This window comes from Lissotriton vulgaris, chromosome 2_1 (assembly GCF_964263255.1).
Source record: "Lissotriton vulgaris chromosome 2_1, aLisVul1.2, whole genome shotgun sequence".
In the NCBI taxonomy this organism is placed as follows: Eukaryota; Metazoa; Chordata; class Amphibia; order Caudata; family Salamandridae; genus Lissotriton; species Lissotriton vulgaris.
This window is the reverse complement of record NC_141687.1, coordinates 1,553,366,610-1,553,386,998: the sequence shown is the minus strand read 5'-3', so window position 1 is coordinate 1,553,386,998 and position 20,389 is coordinate 1,553,366,610. Positions and strand designations below refer to the sequence as shown.

Genomic DNA, 20,389 nt, shown 5'->3' with positions numbered 1-20,389 from the left:
GGCGTCGAAGCGCTTTTTCGGCGGGTAGCACGCTACTCCGGGACCCACAAAGGATTAATGTTGAATTAGTATAGTGAAACATGCAAGAACATTTTAAGTGGTGGATAGGTTAGTCAGTTATTTGGATATGGAATGATAGCAGAAGGATAGAGGAGGACAAATGTTTGTATTTATTTATCACTTGTTGACGCACGCTATTCAGGAAGCCTATAAAGGATTAGTGGTGAATTAATATGGTGAAATATGAGGTAATGTCAGTGGTGGATATTAGTCTGTTACTTGGAGTGAAAAGGATAGCGGAGGGATAAAAAGGGAAGAAAGATTAGCATTCCAATAGCACTCGTTACCCCGGATGGGTGTTGAAGCGCTTTTCTGGCGAGTAGCACGCCACTCCGGAACCCATAAAGGATTAGTGTTGGAAATTAGTATAGTATAAATATGAAGTAATTTGAGTAGTAGATATGTTATTCAGTTATTTGGGCAGTATATTAGTATAGTTGAATATGGAATTTGAGAAGTGAAAATGTTTATCTGTTAATTTTGATTGAAAAGGATAGTGGAAGGATAAAAGAGTGAAGGATTTATTTATTTATATTTTTTAGGTCTTAGCAGTAGAAAGAGGCTTTTGGATGAGTAAAACAGAGTATTTGGAGGGAAGGAGTCAGAGGGGAGAGTTTAGAAAGGTTTTTTTAGGGGATCGGTTTACTAAAAAGAGGTGTCAGATGATGCAAGGAGGGGTAGAGCAGGAAAGAGTCTAGAAAGGGTTATTTTGGCGATCATAGTAGTGGTATGGCGTTTGGGAAAAATGGAGAGAGTGGATGTAGAGGATATATTGATAGATGTATAAGATGAGAGATAGGGTAGTGCATTGGAAGGAGTAGTAGAAAGAAGTTTGAGGAGTCAGAAGGTTGGGCTAAAAGATATATTGAGCGAAGTATAGGCTGAGAAATAGGCTAGTGCATTGGAAATGCTAAATTGGAAGAAACAGAGAAAAATGGCAGCATTTCTGGCCCTAGTCCCGACCAGTCTCGAACAGGCTCAAACAGGCAACTACCCTTGTCCTCTCCGCCCATAACAGGCTCAAACAGGCAACTACCCTTGTCCTCTCTGCCCATAACAGGCTCAAACAGGCAACTACCCTTGTCCTCTCCGCCCATAACAGCCTCAAACAGGCAACTACCCTTGTCCTATCCGCCCTTAGCCTCGACGCCCGGGCTGAGACGCCCAAAGTCTGGGCTTTTTTATAGCCCTAGTAATCAGGTGACCCCTTCAGCCAATGGGAACCCTAGCCTTAACACTATCCAATCACAACACTAGCCCTAAAATCTATAACCAATAGGAGACAAGGACCTTACTGCCAATCTTAGCCCTAGTCCAAGCACCCAATCATTTCAAAAACCCTGATCTCTACGTCCAATAAAGGCCTTCGCCCTACCAGTAGTCCCAATCCAAGTCCAAGCAGCCAATGGTACAGGTAGCCCTAGTCTCTACTTCCAATAGAAAGCCTAACCCTACTCTTAGTCCCACAACTAGTCCAACAACCAATCACACCATAAGCCCTAAATAGCTACTTCCAATAAAAGGTCTAACCCTAGTCCCACCCTACTCCCAACAACCAATAACATAGGATGCCCTAGTGCCTACTTCCAATAGAAATCCTAACCCTAGCCCCAACCCTACAATGATTGAATCACAGACCCAGAAACCAATCAGATCCCTCAAATACCCAACCAATGAGGACATTAACCCTAACCCAATAAGAACGCCAGATATAACCACCAATCAGAGTACACATGTGCCAACCACTAGCAGACCATATAAAGTCCCAGCGACCTCAGACAAGGTTTGCTGGCCAGAGAGTTGGAAGCTGCTTCTCCTGTTCAGAATCTCATAGGAGACAGACAGGCTCAATCCACACTTTGGACTTCTGCAGGTAAAGGCTTCACTAACTCGAAATCTAAAAATAATGTTTGGATAAAACTTTACTCCCCCTGCTGGCCAAAAACGAAGTGCACAGGCCCCAGTAAATACAGTTTAAACAGCTCACAGAAGCACCCTCTGATGTACAATATCCCTGTTGCTGGAGGAGGGAGGCAGGGGGTCTGGCCTCACTGGCTTGTGAACAGAAAATGGTGGCTGTGGGTGCACTGTTTTAACACACAGGTCTTAGCACAGAGCAAAGGAGAAATTTGGAGGGAAAACAGATTCGTCACCAAAGAATGAGAGGGACAAACTACAGAGGTTGGACTGCAAATCCCACAATTCAACACGTTAAATGCAAGCAATCATGGGCAGGGAAAACCACAAGTTTAAAACACAAAACAGGTGATAAAATATGCAATCACAGGTAGGTCAAAACTGCAATTTTAAACTGTAACAATCACATGCAAAGACAGTAATCACAGAAAGGGAAAATCGTTTTTTAAACAACTTTTGTTTTGGGAAGAGACAGCACTAGTCTGTCTCCTTACCACTTCCTGGACTCTGCTCACTGCAATGTGGGGCACAGGTAGGCTGCAATTCACAAGATGGAGGAGAATGATTTGGGTTGCACCCAGCAAGACCTTAAGGGGCCTGGGTAGGTGTGAGAGAAGGGCTCAGACTTGCCTGGTAGCTGATTAGCCAAGGGTCTGCTGGCCTAAGGGTGGGGGCTGGGGAGCTGCTTCTCCTGTTCAGATTCTCCTAGGAGACAGACAGGCTCAATCCACATGTTGGACTTCTGCAGGTAAAGGCTTCACTAACTCGAATTATAACAATACTGTTTGAGTTAAACTTTACTCCCCCTGCTGGCCAAAAAACGAAGTGCACAAGCCCCAGTAAGGAATATGCTACTTACCAGTATGCATCTATTCTTGGCATAGAGGGCTGCAGAGTGGTACATTATGAATGGATCACCATCTGGTGTTGGGCTCGGATGATTGCACTTGTTTTTCTCTTGGAGAGTCTTTTGTATCTTGGTGACTCCTCCTTTGGTTGCTAGTGCGCATGGGCATCGGCTCCATCCTTAGATTGTTTTGCCATAGTAGGGTTAGATGGAGTAGTATGATAGAATACAGATAGAAATGCCCATGTAAGTGTATCTAAATAAGATATTGTTGGAACAGACACAGGTTTCCGGGGAGGCTGGGAGGGCATGTACCACTCTGCAGCCCTCTATGCCAAGAACAGATGCATACTGGTAAGTAGCATATTCCGTTCGAGGCATATGGGCTGCAGATGGTACATTATGAATGGACTATACAGCAGTTCTCTCCCTAGCGGTGGTCGCCCGTGTCTGTTGCAACAGTCTAAAATAAAGTCCTTAGTACAGCTTGTCCCACTCTAGCTTGTTGTTTTGTGTGCACATCTACACAATAGTGTTTTGTTAAGGTATGCGGTGTAACCCAGGTAGCTGCTTTGCATATGTCATCTAGTGGAATGTTTCCCAAGAATGCCATAGATGCTCCTAGTTTACGTGTAGAGTGAGCTCTAGGAGGAACAGTTAATGTCCTCTTTGCCTTTAAGTAGCATATTTGTATACATTTTACAATCCATCTGGCAATGCCTGCTTTAGAGATGGGAGTGCCCTTATGTGTAGGAGAAAAAGCTACAAATAGCTGTTTCGTCTTTCTGAAAGTTTGTGTTCTTTCTATATAATATAATATTGCCCTTCTGACATCTAATGTATGTAGGGCCATTTCCTCTACCGTCTGTGGTTTTGGAAAGAAGACCGGTAGCTCCACTGACTGATTGATGTGGAATGCTGAAATTACTTTAGGCAAGAATTTTGGGTTTGTTCCAAGAACCACCTTGTTTTGGTGTAACTGCATGAATGGTTCTTGAATTGTAAACGCTTGTAACTCACTTACTCTTCTGAGTGAAGTGATAGCTATGAGGAAGGCCACCTTCCATGTGAGGAATTGTATTTCACACCTATGCATAGGTTCAAAGGGTGGTCCCATTAGTCTGGTAAGTACTATGTTGAGATTCCAGACTGGGGAAGGTGGCAGTCTTGGTGGAACGACTCTTTTGAGTCCTTCCATGAAAGCTTTATTTGCTGGTACTTTAAACAGGGAAAGATGTTGCCTGTTTTGCAGGTACGCTGTTATAGCTGCGAGATGAACTCTGATAGAGGTATATGCTAAGTTACATTGCTGCAAGTGTAGTAAATAGCAAATAATCTGCTTAGTAGATGATTCCAGAGGGTTGATGTGATTACTGTTACAGTGTACAGCAAACCTTTTCCATTTTGCTGCATAGCATGCTCTGGTGGTAGGACGTCTTGCTTGTTTGGATCTGGGTGCATTATTTCTCCATGGTTCTGTGTAAGGTGCATGGGTAATAGTCTTAGCTTTTGATGTGGCACCTGTGAGAGTTGTAGTAGCGTGGTGAACTATGGCTGTCTTGCCCACGTGGGTGCTACTAGTATCATTGTCATTGAGTGCTGTTGCAGTTTCCGAACCACTAATGGAATTAGTGGGAGAGGGGGAAAAGCGTAAGCAAATTTGTTGGACCAATTTATCCATAGTGCATTGCCCTGGGACCGGTGGTGTGGGTACCTGGATGCGAAGTTTTGGCATTTTGCGTTCTGATGATTGGCAAACAGATCTATCTCTGGTTGTCCCCATCTTTGGAAGAATGGTTGCAGTATCTGGTTGTGCAGTTCCCATTTGTGTACTTGTTCTGACTCTCTGCTTAGGATGTCTGCTATCTGATTTTGAACTCCTGGTAGGTGTTCTGCTAACAGATAGATCTTTTGAGGAAAGGCCCATCTCCAAATGTCCTGTGCTAGTCTGGATAGTTGGAGAGAGTGTGTCCCCCCTGTTTTTGAATATAATACATTGCAGTCATGTTGTCTGTTCTGATCAGGACTGCCTTGTTGGTTATTTGCATTTGGAAAGCTTTTAGTGCTAAAAATACTGCCAGTAGTTCCAAGTAGTTGATGTGCAGTTTCTTTTGCTGCACACTCCATTTCCCCTGCACTGTGTATTTGTCCATGTGCGCTCCCCATCCGGAGAGCGATGCGTCCGCTGTCAGTATCGCTTGTGGAATCGGTTCTAGGAACGACCGTCCCTTGGAAATGTTTGTTGTGTTCCACCACTTCAGAGAGCGATGCGTACGGTCGTCTACCAACACCTGATCTGTAATCTGACCTTGAGCCTGATTCCACTGTGTCGCTAGACACTCCTGTAGTGGGCGCATTTGTAGTCTGGCATGTGGTATTAGTAGTATGCAGGAGGACATCATGCCTAACAGCTGCATAAACACTTGTGCTGGTAGTGAGTGTTGAGGTTGAATTCTTTGTATTAACTTGACCATTATCTGTATCCTGATTGGATTGGGGTATGCTCTGGCTCTTTCTGTGTCTACAGTAGCCCCCAGGTATTATTGAATTTTGTTTGGTTGTAGGTGGGATTTTTTGTAGTTCACCGTAAACCCTAGGTGGTGTAGCAATTGAATGGTCTTCTGTGTGTTGTGAAGGCATTCTTCTTGTGACTTGGCCTTTATTAACCAATCGTCCAAGTAAGGGAAGACATGTATTTGTTGTCTTCTTAGGTGTGCTGCCACCACAGCTAGGCATTTTGTGAACACTCTCGGTGCTGTTGTGACCCCGAACGGAAGGACTTTGAATTGATAATGTTGTCCTTCCACTACAAACCTTAGGTATTTTCTGTGGGCTTTGTGAATTGGGATGTGAAAGTAAGCGTCTTTTAGATCCAGTGTAGAAAGAAAGTCCCCTTTCTTCAGTAAAGGAAGTACTTGTTGGAGCGTGACCATGTGGAAATGTTCTGAATTTATGTATGCATTGAGAGGTCTGAGGTCCAAGATTGGTCTTAGAGACCCGTCTTTTTTGGGGATTAGGAAGTATAGAGAGTATACTCCTGTCCCTTGTTGATGTTTTGGAACCTTCTCTATGGCATGCTTTTGTAGCAGTGATAGTACTTCTTCTTTTAACAATGTCAGATGGTCTTGACTCATTGGACGCTGTTTGGGGGGGATGTTTGGTGGGGTAGCAGTGAGTTCTAGGCAATAACCATGTTGGATAATTTGTCTCACCCACTTGTCTGATGTGACGTTTTCCCAGACAGGTAGGAACTGTGCTAGACGTCCCCCGACCGGTGTTATGTGGTCTGGGGGAAAGTTGTATTAAGTCACTGTTTTGGGGTTGGGGAGTTGCGGTTGCTATTATTTCCGCGACCTCTACCCTTGTTGTTGTTGCCTCTGTAACTGCCTCTTGAATTACCCCTTTGTGTTGGCTATTGTAATGCTCCCATTGACTTCGCCGTTTCTGTGTCCTTTTTCATCTTTTCTAAAGTCTCATCTGTGCTTGCGCCGAAAAGTGTCTTCTGATCAAAGGGTTGGTTCAATAAAGATGTTTGTACCTCTTGTTTGAACCCTGAGACTCTAAGCCATGCATGTCTCCTTAACATGATACTGGTGTTGATGGATCTTGCTGCAGTGTCTGCCGCGTCTAGGGCGCACTTAATGGAAGTGTTAGTTATTATCTTTCCTTCCTGTATTAGCTGATCTGCTCTCTTCTGATGTTCTTTAGGGAGATGTGTGATGAGTTTTTCTAACTCATCATAATGTGCCCTGTCATATCGTGCAAGAAGCGCTTGTGTATTGGCTATGCGCCAGCTATTTGCCGCTTGTGATGCTACTCTTTTGCCTGATGCATCTATTAATTGTGACTCCTTATCAGGTGGAGGGGCTTCTCCTGTAGATAATGAGTTCGCTCTTTTGCGAGCGTTTGAAACTACAAGAGAGTCCAGAGGTACCTGCCCCTTGATAAATATTGGGTCCTTTGGAGCTGCCTTATATTTTTTATCAACTCTTGGGTTTAACACCCTAGCCCTCACTGGGTCTTTGAATATGTCTGCTGTGTGACTGAGAAGACCCTTTAGCATAGGTAGAGTACCTGATGTTCTTTGTGCAGTAGGTTGTGTCTCTAATAGGAAATCCTCTACTTGAGGTTCTGTATGTAGATCTACCTTATGATATTTTGCTGCCCTATTAATGAGCTATACATACCCTGTATTATCATCAGGTGGTGAAGGCTTTGAGGGATATAACTCTGGGTCGTTATCATCTGACCCTGCGTCATAATGTTCCCATGGGTCATCCTCATCTGGGATAGTGTCATCATCCCCATGAGGTTCTCCCTCCCCTGTATCACTGTGTACATCTGACTGAGGTGTAGATGGTCTTGGTGTAGAAGGTGGAGGAATAGTTGGCATAGTGTGAGGAATAGGAGAAGAGGGTGTGACTCTAGGTCGAGGAGAAGTAGGAGGAGTTGTATTTGTTCCCATTGTTCTCTTTTTAGAAGGAAGAGGTTTGTCTTCTAGCTGTTCATTCTTCCTCTTCTTCATCACTACTTTGCCAGTTTGTGGATCGATAAACAAAATCTTTTGTTTCGGATCTGTTTGCTGCTCCTGTGTCGGTACCGAAGCTTTTGGTTCCGAAAGGTGCCTTTGCTTCCGATCGTCAATGTTCGGTGTTTTCGGCACCGAGGATTTGCTCGATTCCGATTTTTTCGTTGTCGAGTGAGTCTTCGACGTCGAAGCAAGTTTCGGTTTCGACATGGAATGTTTCGATGCCGAGCTTTCCCTTGCATGAAGCTTCGGTGTCGAAGTCGCTGTCGACCGCTTCTCGGATCCGACATGGTGGGAGACCGAGAGTTTCGGTTTCAGTTTAGTTTCGTTGCCGGGCCCGAAGTTTTTCTTCAATGTTGGAGTCGAAACGCGACGGAATGGAAATGAAATCGCGTTCGATAACAATACCGTTGAATTGGAAAGGGAATACGCGCCGAAACGTTACTTCTTTCCGAAGTCGATCTGGAGCGCTTCAATCCTCATCCGAACCCGATGGCGGAAAAAAACAATCTAAGGATGGAGCCGATGCCCATGCGCACAAGCAACCAAAGGAGGAGTCACCAAGATACAAAAGACTCTCCAAGAGAAAAACAAGTGCAATCATCCGAGCCCAACACCAGATGGCGATCTATTCATAATGTACCATCTGCAGCCCATATGCCTCGAACATACAGTTTAAACAGCTCACAAAGCACCCTGTGATGTAGAATATCCCTGTTTCAAGGGGGCTGGCCTCACTGGATTTTACGACCCGCTTGTTCTGCACGGCGATCAACACTACTCCCGAGGCATTTGAGATGCTGTTGCGTGGGATTCAAACACGGTGAAGTCCTCCCAGGCAATTTCCTCCAAGGACCATGCTTCTTGCAAGGCAATGATATCTTGATTCTTCATGAAATTAGTGGTTGGGCGTTCTACTTTTTCCTTTGTTAGCCTGCGGATGTTCCAGGAACATATTCTAATGTGGTGCATGACATCCATGTTGGGGTTCTGTTCGACCGAGATGCTCTGTGTGTTACCCTAAGGCCTGGGATAGCCAAGACCAGTCTTTGGAGTTCTGCAGTTTGAGAGCATATTGACGAGGACCTCCCACTCTGGATGTCGTTATTTGTAACAGGTTCTCTTTCTAGGATGCTGTTAAGGTTCCTGCTAGGGAGCCACACAAAAGTGAAATAGGTTGCTGAGTAATTATGTTGTTGTTAGACACATTTTTATTATTATGAGTCGTTGGTGATGAAACTAATCTGGATGCCCCAATCGTTCAATCGATTTTTGCTGTTCATTAGTACAGAAGCCATGCCTTTATTTTTTTTAAGGTCACTACCGTTCGTCTGACCCTGTTCTGGGGCGACAAAACCCACACTTTCGATATCTGTAGTTTTAGGTTTCGCCTCGGGCACGGAGCGTTAGCTCCGCCCCCAGGAGAAATCTCTAGACTTCAGTATGGGGTGCCTTAAATACGCCCTCTGTTCTATTGGCTAGCTCCATAAATGGAGGCTAGCCATTGGAACAGAGATCTGTCCGTCAATCACGGACCAGATTCGTGGGCGTTCCTGACATTTTTTCCCTCTCCGCCTCTTTCACGTCGTCATTGCGGCGGTGGGCGGTTCCTATTTTATTTTTTTTGGTCGCCTTGTTTTGGTCAGTTTCGAAGTGTTCCCGACCCCCCTCCCACTGTCCGTTCCCGCCCTCCCCCTCCCCCCTGTCCGTGTGCTTCATGATTACCGCGGCCGTGGGCGGGGTTGCCGAAATGCCGCTGCTGGTTTTTGGACTGAGCACGGCGTGTGGTACCCTCTATCCGGATGTCGAGCGGGGCAATTTTCTGATCTGGGGACAGTATCTTTCCCTGCCCGGGTGATTATTTCGCTGGATGCTTCCGAAGTATGGGGGTTGGGGTTCCGACATTCCCACCGTCACGGGCATCAGCATCTTTCTGGGCTGGGTGTAGGAGAGGAGTTTTAAGGCGGGCGTTTTCTTTTGAGGTGTCGCCCCCCCCTCCCGTTGTTCCCGCCGGGCAGCAGGGACCACGTGGAGGCCGGAGCTGGTGTTTTGCTATTACAGGCGGTTTTACGGTGGTTCGCTTATAGCTGCTGGCAATTCTGTGAGAGGACGGTCTTACCGGTGTGCTTTTCAAGCGCTACAAGTACCTTGGGGAGTTTGCACTGTAATATTTGTGAATTGCTAATTATAGGACCAGAAAACTGCTCCGTGCGAAGGAGTTAGACTTTTGACCCATTAGTTCCCGGTTCTATCCTGGGATGGGGCAGAAGCCGTTGGGGGACTAAATATTTCCTTAACACGCTCAGAAGGCGTGTATCGTGTATAATAAACAACTTGCCCTTTTCCCCGGTGCCTGAATGTGTAGGCAACCGGTGCTCTTGTAAGCGCTCCAAGGACTTCCGGTCTAGTTCGAGCCTTCCATCTGGCAATTTCTCTATCGACCCCCCTCCCGCTGTCCGTTCCCGCCCCCCTCCCGCCAACAGAGGAAGCCTTCCCGACCCCCCTCCCGCTGCCTGTTCCCGCCCTCCCCCTTCCCCCCTGTCCGTGTGCTTTTAATGTATTTTTTCGGTTTCCCGACCCCCCTCCCGCTGTCCGTGTGCTTCATGATTACCGCAGCCGTGGGCGGGGTTGCCGAAATGCCAGCTGGGCCTCCGTTGTTCCCCAGGTGAGTGCTTGTTCATAATGGAGACAATTCCAGAGTCTAATAGGGACCCGGCTCAGCACCTGCTTTTAGGAAGTGTCCATGCTGAGCACGGGCGGACCCGGCCCACTTAAACACATACACCTGCTACTGCCGCCCTCTTGTCTCCCTAAGGAGACTTCTTCTCCTTGACCCATAACAATATCTGGTTTCTTCTTCCCACCCCAATCTCTCCCCTACTCTCAACCTACGCACCTTGGGCAAGGTCCGAATGGAAAGAGGGCCACCCGGTGCCAGCATGCCCCGACCCTCTTGCCTAACTGTGGGCTTCTCCAACCCTCCCGAATACCCATGGGGCAAGGTCATTTATTCCATCCCCTCTCCCTGGCGGCACATTGACTCTAAATACCATCCACAAGCCCTGACCTTGGGTTTAAAGCTTTGATTTTGCGCACATTTGTTTTTAGAAAAACGAACTATACCCGCAGGCTTCACATGAGCACTGGTTACATTACACAAGGTCACATTTTTGGATTGGGGAAGGTAGAGTGATTTTCCCAAAATCACAGGCTGCCTGGTTAGGAAGTCGGCACCAAACCCCCTCCCAGTAGCCGATATGGATGGGGTGTCCTAGGGATTTATTTTGTGCTGCGGGGATTTATGTTTTAATCCCGGCGTCATCATTAATAAATCGTGTAATCTGTCTGTTACGAATGGTGAATGAATGTGATATGAAATATATCAATGCTGTCTAGTGCTGTTCCCTGCCCATTGCTCGTCATATCCTGGTCTCGACAATACTGTACATAAAATTAGAATAGACAAGGTCTCCGAGGAAGAAGGAGGTGGATATATGCTGTCAGACTCGCCTAGAGGCGAGCTGACGCCTGGGGATGCCAGCCGGTCCCATGAGACCACTGACTCATGCCCACATGCAGCGTTGCTTCAGATAAGCCGGGGGCGCAGGGTGGCATGCCCGGGCTTGTGTATATGACACCCCTCCCTCCTCAATGGGCCAGAGCAAACTAAAACAAGCCTTTGCCGATTTCACTCACGCGCTTTGCTTAGCTAATAGAACCATATTTCTCCTTTCCTAAAAGTGCAGACTTGCCAACACTCATCTGGGAAGGCTGCTCTGTAGGTTAATGCACTTACTGCAAAGACTTGTGTGTGTAACGCTGGGATGCAGTTTGAGGAAGAGAGCCGTTGAGAGAGAGAAATAATACTAGCTATCAAGCATCTAGAGAAAATTCAGGATGCTGTGTTCGCCACATATGCATTAAGAAGCAGGTGAATTATCTTTATTTCCTGTGTTTAGGCATGTAATTTATGTTGACGTTGCATCCTATATTCCGCCAAGAGAATTTTTACCGTATGACCTAGGTCACTTTGTTTTCTACAGGAGTCATCAGCTATGCCTTCAGGTAACAAATGAGTGCATTCTGGAAGTTGTAGTCTTCCCTCAGTGGAATTCGATTAATTGGACCAGCACGCCTGAAAAAATAATCTGTAAAAGGAAAAGCCCAGGACTGGAAAGGGTTGTCATTGTGAAATGAAGTCCTCTGTTCACCCTTATTTCTGGCAACTAGTTTTCCTATGTGTGGGTTTGATTGTTTTAGGGATGTGTATTGCATTAATCGTTTCCCCATGATGTGTAGTTGATATCCTACAAGTGTTATTCATTTCCCATGTGTGAATTCATTGATTTCCCATGTGCTTGATTACCTGTTCGATTTTATCGGTGTATGATGATTAGTTTGCTTGGTGTCTGGTTGACTGATCAGTTTCCCTTGGGTGGCTTTGATTGGTTTTCCAGGCGTGTGTATTGGATTGATTGGTTTCTTTGGTATGCCATTGGTTCTCTAGGATTACTGTTTATTGAGCTGTGTGGTCTGTGTGGTCTGTGTGGTCTGTGAGAGCTGTTGGCAATGTAAATAACAATGTCATTTATTTATAAGTAAAAAAAAAAAAAAAGAAATGTCATGAGCAATGCCAATAGCTTTAACTTTTCCAAAGGCGAAACCATTGCATTGTAAATGCTTGTTATATTTTCTAATCCCGGAAGATGCTGACACAGCTTTAGAATATTTCCTCTATTGAGGATGTCCCATTTCCCTTGAGATACGCACACTGGGTACAGTAATAATTTGGTGCTTTCTTGAGTCAACTTAGTTACTCCAGTGTTGAAGGAGATTTTATTCTGCTGTTGGTTAAGATTTACCAATAAGGTTTTGTAGGGCATCTTTTACTTGGCTGGTTGGTTTAAGCCTTCTGATCTATTTACTTTAGAGATGTGTGGGCGGGCATTAAAAGAGAGGTCTTCCCCTCTTGCACTGTCTTGATCGGGCTGCAGCCTATGTACGGCTAGCTCGAGAGCGGTCAACGCCTTCCCTTTTTGTTTTTTTTCCAACTCGTCCCTCAAGTTAATTTGTGTTGGTCTCTCCTCTGCGTATGTTTTTGGTTTGATACCTTCCTCCTTGGATTCGAGTGGTTGTGCTAGGTCATGGTTACGTATGACTTTGTTCGTAGAACCCTAGCACATGGGCTTTTCTATGCCTTGTTTGAGCAAGGGGCAATTGCTGGGAGGTTTTATTGATTTATCCGGGGTGTTAAAAGATTTTCCACTGCATTTTTTGGTTTCTTTTTTTCCCCATTCGGTTTCTCAAGGATCTCCTCCTGGTCTTGCACTGTGCATCGGTCGGTGTCAACCTGAATTTGGCCCATGCCTTGTGTTTCAATGGTATTTTCCAGAGAGTAAATGGTTAAAGTTCCTTTTCCATGGGTGTTGTCGATAGGAACCTCAGTTAAGTTAGCTGTTTCACGATCTTCTGTTCAAAGCCAACGTAGAAATGCGCTGTCCTTTCTCCTGGCTTTATTTAGTTTCTTTAATTTCTTCTTATTTTTCCTGGACAGGAGTTGTCCTTCTGTGGAAGGTAGGCTGGTCATATTTGCTGGCACTGTGGAGTTCAACACGTGGCCTGTCTCTTTTACGAGGTTAGGTTAGATGGTGTTATCTGGGTCTCTTATTATTTGTGTTTTGTTAAAAGTACATACGTGGTCATGGTTACCAGCGCCTTTCGGAATTCTGGCTAGATGCTCTTGTGTGATGGTGGGCTGCTTATGAGCATCAAAGGGTTCACAATATTGCATCTGGTGGCTAGACCTGTTATCAGTCATGTTATCTCTTATGTGATTTTGAAGTGATGGAAGAGGGATGATTTTCTGTGTCCATCTTTGTGCCTCGTTCTTCAGGTCTTTAATTAAAGAGGACATTACTTCCCGGAGTGTTTCGAATTTTTTTTAATATCGGGTTACAGGTACACCCACTATAGCATTGGTTTTGACTTTGATTTCTGTTTATTTCTACGTTGTTTGGGGCTCTGATTATCAAGGAGTTTAGTTGGTCAAGTTTTGTGTGAATTCTGGTTATTGAATCTGCTACCAAGTGTAAAAAGTTTATCTGAACATCTAATTTATCTGTGTGCATGAAGGCAGCACTGGCCACTGAGTTCAAGGCTTGATTGGTAGCTTAAAGCAGTACCTCAAACTTGTGCGTGGTTGAAGTGTCGAGTGACCCCTAGGCCAGAGTTCTATTTTTGAGAGGTTGTTGTCCTGAATTTGAGTATGTAGTAGAGGTGATATTACATCTGAATAGTTACTAATTGACAAGGGTTGTTTCTTTAGAAGACTTTTGTTTAGATCTTTTTGTGTGTTAGGGGCTTTATTGCCGGCACGGCTGTTGTTGGTGTCCATCAAAGAGGCATTAACTTTTGTCTCAAGCTGGTGTAGGACCCTAGGAGCAAGTGTGGCAAGAGTGCATATGAGGGGCGAGAAATGGAGTAGAGGCAAGCGAAGGAAAGTCAAATCTCAGTGTTTGAGTATGAGGCTCCAATGCTCCTTTTGATTGATTTACTTCTGTTTCAACTGACAGCGGGCTTTGCAGGTGCAAAAGTTGCAATGCTGGGCACGCTGAACTAGCGGACGAGATCCATATTGTTGATTCTGGCAAATTATGGCCTGAGTGCTCGGGTGAAACAGAGTCTTTGCCTTCCTCAAGATCCTTAGCTTCCAACCACTGTGATGACTCTTGGTGGGCCTCGCTGGGTTTCGCGCTACTGAAGTGACTGATTATGGCCGGGTTAGGATTTTTATTCTGTAAAACATCCCGGCTACTGTTTGGTAGTAATTCTTAGGAGGGAAGTAGGGCTAATTGTGGAGAAGGTGGTTCTGAAGTGACCGGATCCCTTCCAAGGCTGATTATCTCAGGGTAAAGAGGTGCCAGTTGGATTTTCCTCGAATGGGTTGTGAGAGCTCGAGCTCTCGTACCTCATGGGGTGGGCTACTTCCTTGAGCTTTTCAGTCAGCCGATTGAGATAATCTCGGATGTCGCAACATTTCCATTTGGCTGACGACAGAGCATAATTTGATTGGGCTTCCTCCTGAACTTCTTGCCTACTTTTGACCGGGGATGTCCGGCAACTACTTTGGCTGTCCAGTTTAATCACAATCAAACAACAAGAGAGTAAGGGTATAAGTATTCACTCTCTTACCCATAGTCTTAATATTGATAAACAACAGGAGAGTGAAACAACTGAAAAGTAGGAAACCTCGCAAGAATCATGTGAGGGACAGACAAGAAACAACCAAAGAAGAAGTGGTGAAGCAAACACACAGAATGATAGTTAGAAAGAACCCTCACTCACCAACCTAGTGGTGACATGCTTCATCATTGGGTTCCCACTGGATTCCACTCATCACTTGTCTTTAACCGGTGCTCTTTGGACTATTAATAAAATAGTTGACGGTCACAACCAAGCATTTTGTATTCTTTCCCCCCCCCCTTTTTTGCATCTCACCGAGCACAATTGGGTTATTCTTATCACCTCAACACACACAAGAACCAGCTCCGCTGTACACAGGCGTTGTAGCACACTGGGAGGACGCTAGGTCCTTCCAGTGGGAACCCAATGATGAAGCATGTCACCACTAGGTTGGTGAGTGAGGGTTCTTTCTAACTATCATTCTGTGTGTTTGCTTCACCACTTCTTCTTTGGTTGTTTGTCTGTCCCTCACATGATTTTTGCGAGGTTTCCTACTTTTCAGTTGTTTTACTCTCCTGTTGTTTATCAATGTCCAGTTTAATCCCCTTATGCACATCCAGGGTTCCTTCAGGTCGAGTTCCCTTGATTCGGGGAGATATCCGACTCCCCCGCCTTCCCGGTAGAGGGTACAACATCTTAGCCTTCTGTCGTTTAGCGGTCTTGTGAGGGCGATGGGAGCTTTGCAGCTGCGTAGAGTTCAATGTTCGTATTTTGCTCTCTTAGTTGTGAATAAGGACAATTTTCTTTCTCTTTCACTGCGGGTGCTTTGTTTATTTACTTAATAATTTTTTTTCTTGCTCCACTTTATTCCACCTTGTTCCTCTTTCACCCAAATAGGGTGGTGGCTGAGCTCTGTTTAGGATATTTTAGGTAGGTGCGCGAGGAGTGATAAAACTCATATTTTCAACAAATATGGCATTCAGCAGGTACACCGGCATGTGGATCGAACATCCTCGAAGCCTCACTGAGAGTAAAGTAAATATGCGGAAATATGGTGCGGGCTGACTGGATATGCAGGGAACAGTAATTAGATCCTGGCAAGTGCCATGACTCTGTTGGCATAAAAGGCTTGTGGACTTGATTTTTTCCAATTAGACCCAGCTCCTGGAGGAAGGTTATACAATCTTTTGTAGATCTCAGCACATCCGGTCAGGAATTTGCCTTGATTAGCCAGTAGTCCAAATAAGTAAAGATTTGGTGTTTGTCTTCTTAAGATTGCTCTACTGGTTTTTGACACTTTGTGAAAATTCTGGGGGCTGATTTTAGACCAAAGGGTAAGACACGAAATTGGTAGTGGCTGCCGGCTACCAAGAACCGGAGGAATTTCCTGTGGGAAGGATGGATTGGGATATGAAAAAACGCATCTTGGAGATCGAGGGTTGACATTAAATCTCGGTGTTGAGATGTAGGAGAATATCCTGTAAAGTAATTGTGAAAAATGATTGCTTTTTAGATAGATGCTTAGATCTCGGAGGTCGAGGACATTTCTTGCGAATTCGGAAGAAACGGAAATAAAATTCTGTTACTTGTTGCGATAGAGGGACTTTCTTTATTGCCCCTTTTAGCAACATGTTTCTGACTTCTAATTTCAGTTGCTGTATATGCCTGGGCACGGAGGGTTAATGAGAAGGAATCTGGACGAATTCTAGGGTGTGGCCGAATTGTACAAGGTCTAGGACCCAGTGATCGGATGTTATGCCCCTTTAACGAAATAGGAATTTGGATATCGTGCCCCCTAGTCTGCGAGAGGACAGGATCCGGGCAGCTGGAGCCTGGGACCAGTTATTGGTAGCAATTAGCTTCTCTTCCTTGGCCGGCAGCTCTTCTTCTGGGAAGAGGTGCTATACGCCACTTGAGGGTGGTTGCCTTTGGGTGAACTGCAGACGATATTTGTGGTAGGCCGAGGAGTAGGAGGATCCCTTTGTTGTTCATTTCCTCCACTATATGCAGGCATACCCCCACCTCTGTGTCCACTAAAGGAAGTTTTCAAGAATGACAGTGTTCCGAATGACTTTTCAGTGTCTGTATAATTTTTTATGGTTTGCAGGGTCTCATCCAAATCTTTGCCAAATGAATCTTGCCCATCATTGGGGAGGTCTAAGATCTTATTCTGTACTTCAGGACGAAAGGAAGCACCCTTAAGCCAGCCTGGTCTTCGGAGTATTGCTGAACCTGCAAGTTGGCGAAATGTAGTGGTGGTAATATCCATGGTGCAATCAATTTCTGCTGACCCCCTTTGTCCCTCCGTAAAAAAACCTTTTTTTGCTTTTAGTTTGGCCTCTTCAGGAAGCTGGTCTTTGTATGGTGCGATGTCCGCCCATAACATTCTATCATATCTGCCCAATACAGCCAGGGAATTAGCCGCTCTCACTGTTAAGCCTGACATGGATGGAAACCTTTTCAAGATGTTGTCTAAACATCTCCCCTCCTTGTCAGGATGAGCAGAAATCAGCTGTGGAGAGGTTTTTGATTGCCTTTGAGCTGCCTGTGTGATCACTGAATCTGGCTTGGGATGTCCAGTCAGACAGGCGGGTGCATCCTCCAGGACCTTGTATTTTTTTACCACGATGCACAAGATCTGCTGTGCCTGTAGCCGGGTTTCTCATCACTTGTAGACGTTCTTCCCAGACGTAGTCCACCATAGGCATAGAGTGTACACTCTTTTGGAAAAGGTTCCTTGAAGTCATATAAAAACATTCTTTTTGTTTGGATGGCATGGAAAGCTAAAATCTTTTGGCTGATCTATCAAGTAAATTGTGAAAGCTTCCAATATCTTCTGGAAGTGACTGCCACCAAAAGAGAAGGCGATGATGGGGTTGGGATTATATAGTCATCCCATTCTGAATTGGGCTCTTCAAGTTCACCATCCTCTTGTTCTTGCATAGGAGGTATCTGGGCAGTGAGGTAGGGTAGTAGCTGGTGTACTGGATCCTGGAAGAGGCAAAGATGTAAGTCTTTGTAAAGGCGAAGATTGTTTTGGTTAAGGTGACCTGGTAGGTGCAGATGGATGGATAGCTGTTAATGTAGGAGGTTGAAACCTTTTCCTGCAATCCGATAGCATAGATTGCAAGTCGGAAATCAAAGAACTGGGCATACAGACTATGTCCTTGTGAAATGGTTGTCCCTGAGTGGCATAATACTGTCAAACATAGTCCAGATCATATTATTCATCTTCCCTCCTTCTGACACTTGACCTGTACCTGGGAGGGACTGCTTGCCACGCCAAAGGGACCATCATCACCAGAATCCCCTTCCTGTTCCAAAAGTTGAGTAGGTAAAAGAAGTGTCACTTCTCTAGGAGAGGTGTGCTGTGGGGTTACCAGTGGTGAATTTCTATTTTCCTGTCTTTTTACCTTAGTTGATGAGGTCTTCAACAAGGCTGTCAACGGCATCAAAGATTTAGCAATTGGCGGAGCCGCCTTCGGTGGAGGCGTGGGCAGAGGAGCCATCATAGGCGGAGCCTTTGTCGGTGGAGCCATCGTCAGCCCCGAGATGATTGTCGACGGAGGCGACCTCGTTGGCGCTGTCAACGAAGAGGTGATGCTCAACGATGATGGTCTACTGGCGGAGGCTATTGACAACAATGCCATGGTTGAGATGGAGGATAATGTAGACAGTGTAGAGACCGATTCGTTACCTTGGCAGTCGACAATCTGCCGGAGTGAGAAGTTGAGGGGGGCTTCTTAAACTCACAAGAGACTAGGAGGTGGTGTAGGCAGCTCTGAAGATGCATTTTTAGCCTTTTTAGAGGGGCTATGAGCTTCTTTTTGTCTTTAGAAAGAGACTTGGATCTCTGAATGATTTGGTGGGTCTGCAGCCTTTATATGTCCCGTGGGTGGACTTCCTTAGGCTGCTCCGAGAAGGATCGAGAAGATGGAGCTCTCGCTCTTTTGTGGGACCCCCCAAAAGGAGAATAGGTGGTTCTCACTGACTGAATCTGAGATGAGCTCATTTCTTGTTTTGAGCTTCTGGAGCCATATCTGCAGCCTGCCCTCTCTGTCCTTTAAAGTTTTCGAAGAAAAGGTACAACATACCTTATAGTATTTTGTGGGGTGATCTAGATACAAACAGTAAATATAATACTGGTGAGGGTCATCAGAATGTAATCTTTATGTGACACAAGAATTACAGGATCTAAAGAGACTTTTCTTCTCTTTGTCAGACATGGGGTTTTATCTGAGAAAAATAAAGATGAAAACCTTTGCAGTAATCAAGAAATAAAGATTGAGGCCTAGTATCTGAAAAGAAAACTGAGCAGATTAGAGAAGACTGCCTAGCATGAAGTGCAGTAGAAAATATGAGGTACTGGAGCTTATCTCAGTAGTGTTCTAAAGGGTGTTGGAGCCTGATTGGCTGGAAGAGAAGTTTGGCTGGAAGAGAAGTTTGAACTCTTTTTAAAGTGACGATAATGGACTAAAAAGTAAAAGGGCTACAGCCTTCTTGCTTTATAGTTATTATTCTACTACTATTATATGGTATTGGGGACTCCCAGCTCTACTACGGGGAATGATTCAAGCATTAGAATCTATGAAAGTTCAATACTGGACTAACTGAGATCTCCAAATTTTCTGCAAAACAAGAAGCAGCAGAAGCAAAATACTCTTTTACACAGAGACAGAGGTTTCTCACAACAAACAAGCTTTGCATGAATATTCTATGGAAACTTTCCCCTTACGTCTGGTACTCTGAATACTTACAATACCAGCAACATAGCTTCTACATTTTACACATTTTTCAAATATATGCAAACCCATACTCAGACACCTTTCAAGTATTTCACATGCCCAGCAATCTAACTGCTGCTGTTTCATGAACAAATTAATTGTTCCCATCTTTTAGCTGTGTAAAAACTGAGCTTGTAAAGCTCTCAGATACCCACTTGTGTGCAGTGCACACATAAAAAAACCAATAAAAAAGACTTATTGAATTGTAATTATGATACAGATCGATCCCATTGAAGTAGTAACTAGATCAGTAAAATATATAATTTTAGAATGTGTGGTATACTGGCAAAGCAAAAATATGCAGTGTGTGAACACGGATTACCATTATGATCAGACAAGGTCAACAGACTGAGGAGAACTGCAGTGCGAGTTGCTGAGTTGGTCTCGCCGCCATCATTTTCAAAACAGCTAAAATCAGGCCCCTGTCCATGAAGAAGTCCAGTTTCTTTTGTCACCCTTTTATCAGGGACATATTCCCCATATGCATACCTTTGGGGTGCTTGGTACAGAACCACGTGTTATACTAAACAATGTGTGTGCGCAACTATTGACTAGTAATCAGGCACTAATACACATCTCAAGGAAAACTTCAGTCCTACTAGGGAATCTTGAGTCTGACAATTGTTACGAATCTTCTATAACCTTGTTGAAAAGTAAAGTATTTGTAAATGTTTAATTGCGCTGGATTCATATAAGCCTCATGGTATTGGGAGCTTTCTTGGAGTAGACCAGGCTAGAAAAGAAAACAATGATCAGTGATCCACTCCCTATATTTAAAGGGGAATGGACTTTTGCTCATTACAAAGGAAGTCAAGAAAACAGAGGACGGAATATGTGAATCACTAAAGATTTTCTGTCACCGTAGCTTGGTTTGGAGATATTGGTTTAGCCACTATTGGGGTACTGATTAGGTTTCACCAAATAAGGTTAAAATCAGGATAACGTTACTATTTTGATGTGTAAAGAATGATGTTAATGTGAATTTCCACTTTTAATCAAGCTGATCAATAGCCCTTCTCAAAAGTCTAACATGGGGGAATTTGAGAGAAGACATCAGAACCTTTTTAAATT

At 44.7% G+C, this 20,389-nt stretch overlaps 1 protein-coding gene across 1 annotated transcript in view; it reads right to left on the bottom strand.

Annotated features, from left to right (window-relative positions):
- ZNF148 (zinc finger protein 148) overlaps positions 1–20,389 on the bottom strand; it is a 205,229-nt gene that overhangs the window by 119,394 nt on the left and 65,446 nt on the right. The gene's annotated exons all lie outside the window — the stretch shown is intronic.